Below are 5,160 nucleotides of genomic sequence, written 5' to 3' on the forward strand. Positions count from 1 at the left end.
TTGGTGTTTGTTTATGAACCAAACACAGAGAGAGACAGTGAGTTTATTTATGATCAGGTCAAATGAACCTGATTAGTTTTTAATTACCTCTTGTATAACAACTTTGTACTAGAATTACAATGTTTGTCAGCGTGCAATTAAATAAAATATAATATGGTTCATATCTATGAATGAAAATGGTGTAGGTTTAAGATAAAGCTTTAGCATTTAATAATATAATATGCCTAAAGCAGTGAAGCCAAAGCATCCTGATGGCCCCCTGGTGGCTGGCTGCAGTATCGGTCATACACCCTGCCACCTGCGTGTCAGTGAACAGGACATGGATCAAACCAAATGATCAGATAATTTCTCAGCTGAGGCTGACTTGCGATTGGTCGAGTGCCTGTATGAGCGAGACTTTGGTACTGCGACTCCATCCCCCGGTAGACTCCAAATGAAATCAATGGTTAAAGAGGATTTTCAAGATATTTCGGCTTCATTTCATTACAGTCTATAAGTATCACCAACAAAAAAGTAAATAGTCAACTCTGCAACCCTGTCTTTATGCTTGTGTTTCTGATAATTCTTTATCACATTTGTATATCATTTTCACAAGTTCACCAGTTTGACCGACTTTTGATTTAGTTTTTACATTTCTCCACTCATTCTGAATAGTAACTTATATATGGACATTAAAAGGCGAAGCATAAGGTTTATCGTAAAACATCTTCAACTTTATATACTATTACAATTGACTTTGACATTTCAGCCTTAATATAATTTAGATATGGCTTCCAGCATAGTTTCTTTTCTATTATCACACAGGATTTGGAATTCTTTTTCCATTGCATCCAAACGTTGTTTTAAATCCAATGTATCTTAGGTTGTGTGAATGAGTCTCCTCGTCTTAAGTAGAGTGTTGTGGAATGAAATGCTTCTTGGAGCGTCAAACTGTGTCTGAAACTGCAGCTGACGTTTTGCTGAAACTTTCCGATACCAAAGGTGAGACCTGAGCAGGGATGAACTCCTCTCTCAAACTCTCCTTTTGTGTGCCCTTCACATTTCATCCTCATCCATCTGATGTGGCTACATGGGAACAAATTCCTTGATCCTTCTTCAATGTTATACATTGTCTTACAAACCACATTGTTATATATATATAATGATAATTTTGCATTGCAACTTAATTGCAGAACAAGGACTTTGATTGTGTGTTTCTGTTTCTTTCCATAACGTCTGGGCATTTTAACTACTGAATGATTAACGTAGTTAATGTATAGTTAAGGATAGGCAACTCAAACTCTTGACAAGTATTAGAGAACCGTTTTGGATCCAGTAATATAAGGGTGAAAGGGAACCGGAGCTCTGTGACAGGATGCAAACTGATCTCCTGCATTAAAGTCAAATGTGCTGCACATCCATTACCGACCTCCACACCCTTTACTTTCCGCCTCTCTACATAAAGGGCACAGCACTTCCTGCGCTGGCGCCTAATGTTGGCATTGGACGTAAATTTGCCGACTCGTCCACAATTCCCAGGGACTCTGGGCTGTGTACTCGCATCCTGTCCACAATGTTATTCCTTGTTTCATTGCCCCACTCACCCGTGGGTATAGAAAAAACATGGGTAGATTTGAATTTCTTAAAAGTCCCTATAGACTGGTAAAAGACTCCAGAGAGTCTGAGCTGGTTTCCTTTAGAAATCAAAGATGTAAAGTCATTGGATATGAAGTCAGCGCTACTGGCGTATGGTCAAGTTAATGGACCTTGCTGCGGTTATACGGCACTTACACCTATCCGCATTTGGGAAACCTGTTGACACAAGAACTGGTGTTAACTGAGGACATAGCGTGTTTGAGTAAAACAGATCTGCCTGCCGAGGCTTTAACACGCAGGCAGCCTCCGAGGTACACTCAGGTCACCAGAGTTGTTTGTAAGACTCTTCTAAAAGGTGAACAATATATTCTTCCTCTCACTTCTTCACTCTCCGAGGAGAAGCATCCTTTGCTCCTCTCTTTCTCCTTCTTTGCTCCCTCGCTTTATTACCTCCGTCAGCCCTAATTTGGGTTGATGGGGTGGCTGTTGCATGACAAGACACATGTCTGGGCCCCTGCGTGAGAAGGCTGGCTCGCTCTTGCTGGGCTTGTTTTCTTTGCGTGACCATGTCCCTCCCTCTGTCACTCCTGGCACCTCCCAGCCAGCCCCCCCAGTGACCCCGTGCATGCCCTCGTTAGCTGGTTTGTCCCTGGTTTATTTGCTTTGGCTGGCCGCCCGTGTGAAAGGCACATTCTCACCACGCTCAGGGAGGAGTCATCTCTTGAGTGAAGGTGTTGGTGTGTGAGTGTGTGTTTGTATGTGTGTGGAAGGGGGGCGATAATAGGATGAGCAGCTGAAGAGCTCTGTGCTTTGCATGTGCGTGGTAATGTGTGGCTGGTAATATTTAAGTGTGTAACCCGCCTGCTTGGTCAGAGGGAAATATTCCCCAACTGTAACTGCTTTTGAGGAATGACATGCACAGAAGGGTCAATCAAAGTTTACCATCCCGCTTGCCGTCCACAGAGAGCACCGGCGAGAAGGGAGCACGTGGACCATGGCAATGTGTGGAGATTTAACTTGTCCCCAATGATGTAATCCGACAAATGCTCACGCTAACGCTCATGTCTCGGCACATTCCCTCTCCTGCCAAATTTCCCCTATTGTATTCTGAATGGATATATGAATATAGATAGGAGCAATGGGACCCGGGCTAACACGAATCTGTAAAAGAGAGTTCATGCAAGGCAATCGCATTTAAAGACTTTTTCTGCACTGGCTGCTGAACCAGGACAGATTGTGTGCAGTCCCACGGCATGCTGAGCTCATACAGGGGGAGTCTTAGACTAACTTTGAAGTTACTTAATCACACTACAAACACACTTTACAAAAGTGGGTCATGCTACTGGGACAGCAACTTTTGCTCCCCTCTAGGCGAGCTAAAAAGATATATCAGTAAAATGTACACATTCCCCATTAATTCAGGATGTTTTCTAGCAATGGAAATGATCAGAATGTCTTCAGGACAAAGGGCAGTGAAAATATGATTGTTTTTAAAGGGGACATATTATGAAAATTTCACTTTTGTAGTGCTTGTACACATTAGTTTGGGTATCTGGCATGTCTAACGTCGCAAAAACTCTGGAAAAAAATCACTCCCGCGATTTGTTGTGGTTCCTCTATTTCAGAAACTATGTGCTAAAGTGCGTCCAATGGAATTTCCCCCGAAATAGACGTCATAGTCAAAAAATGCCCATTTAGTACATTCCCCCATAGCTCTATGCACTCCCCCACTACCACTCGACCCACCCCTAGATGGACCCTCCCACTTTATAGAAGCTCGTCATTTCATTCTTGCAAGCCTTGGCCTTGGAAACACTTGGATAAGCTAACAGCAGCATGAATCAATTTCGACAACCGAGATGCTCAGTGGTCGGCTGCACAAATCAGCACAAATGTCTTCATGTGACTCCAGCTTCAGAAGACACAAGATTGAGATGGATTGAGTTCATATATGATGGCAACGTTCCTGCCACCACTTTGAATCGGACTGTTTTATCAACCTGGGCCAATATAACGCTGGATTCTCTAAAAGGTTGTTATTGAAAGAGGGGTCGGTGCCATCTTTCCATCGCAATACTGAAGACGAGGGAAATGTAAGTATTTTTTTTAAATAATTCTGGTATTTGCTTCTTTTTTGTGTGGAGGCTAGTGCCGTTAGCATGTTGTGCCGTGTTTGAGGGGGTGGGGGGCTAGTATGTAGTGGTGGGGGATAGGGAGAGACTTTACAGGCGTTTTCATGTTCGACTGTTAATAACGTTATTGAACAATTAATCGAGGACGGCTGGCGAGTCTTAGCGAGAAGACGGCGTCGGAGTCCACGGTGAACGGTGTTCGCACGGCAGGTTCATGAGTGTTGTGCTCTCCACGCGCTTTCCCCCCCTCCGCTGGTGTGTGCCTAGTAGCTGCTGTAGCTGGAAGTTAGCTATGGCAGCCGGCCGTAAGCAGCTGCTACGGGGCGCCGGCCGTCCGCAGCTGCGCCGGCCATCAGTAGCTTCTACGGTTGCCGGCCGTCCGTAGCTGCCACGGCCGCCGGCCGCTAAGGTTGCTACTGGCGCTGTAGCTAACTTCCAGCCCAGTGCTGCCGTGGGAAAAAATCGGCGGCACAGTACACCAGGAAGGACACGCGAGCGGACGGAGGGAAAGAGCGTGGAGAGCACAACACTCACGAACCTAACTTCCAGCTACAGCTGCTGCTACGGCCGCTCGTTCAAGATACCGGAGTATTTTGTTGTCATAATGTGCGGGACTAGAACGATTATTCATTACAAGCCCTAGTTGGGGAAATGTGCCCTTGTATCCTTGTATGCATGACAGTAGTACAAACATGAATAACATTGCTGCTTTTGGTGTTCAGGCAAGCACATCTGTTCACGGTGCTAGGCTACATCACGTAGCATGCCAGACGGACCCACCACAGATGCGCACACATGGAACGCAGCTTTCTATGAAAACACTGCGACCTCACTACAAAAGTACAGGTTGGTTTACCCTCAGTTACTTCTTCATGTCATTGATTGTGTCTCCGTGTTAAAGTTGTAACAGCATCTCATTTGTTGTAACTCCATGGATACTGTGTCTGTTTTATCATAGGCACACAGAAAACTGTGCTGCACTGATGTTGGTGTTGGGACCTCAGCTGTAAGAGACCTCGCTTGGAGGAGGGAGAGGACAACCCAAGTGGTTCAAGTATGGACTTCGGAGAGCCACAGGATGCTTCCTATATCAGGATGACTATGTGTTTGAATGTGTTCTGTAGTGAGAACACATTCAAACACACAGGCTAATTAATGGAGGTAAAAACGTTATGTCCTACACCTCCATGAGAGGGGGGAGGGGTGAGGAGGGGGAGGGATGAGAGGGGTGAAAGGGGGTGGGGTAAGATGGGGGCGGGCTGAGAGGGGGGCGGGGCCCTCAAAACAGGTCGATCTGAGGAGGTCTGTTTTAGACAGAGTAAAAAGGTGCTGTTTTAAATGATCCTTGTAGTATTTTTACCAAAAAATGTTACAGACATTTCATTAAGACCCCAAGGAACCATATCAAATGTGGTGAAATGGGCATAATATGTCCCCTTTAAAAAGTGGTCTT

General features: G+C 45.1%; 1 long non-coding RNA gene across 1 annotated transcript; it reads left to right on the top strand.

Annotated features, from left to right (window-relative positions):
• Positions 1 to 3,386: 3,386 nt before the first annotated feature.
• LOC133962534 (uncharacterized) lies at positions 3,387 to 4,748 on the top strand. Its single transcript, XR_009922135.1, has 3 exons — positions 3,387 to 3,668; positions 4,430 to 4,553; positions 4,666 to 4,748. It is a non-coding gene; the product is annotated as an uncharacterized LOC133962534 (long non-coding RNA).
• The last annotated feature ends 412 nt before the right edge of the window (positions 4,749 to 5,160 follow it).

The sequence above is a fragment of the Platichthys flesus genome, chromosome 10 (assembly GCF_949316205.1).
Source record: "Platichthys flesus chromosome 10, fPlaFle2.1, whole genome shotgun sequence".
Classification (NCBI taxonomy): Eukaryota; Metazoa; Chordata; class Actinopteri; order Pleuronectiformes; family Pleuronectidae; genus Platichthys; species Platichthys flesus.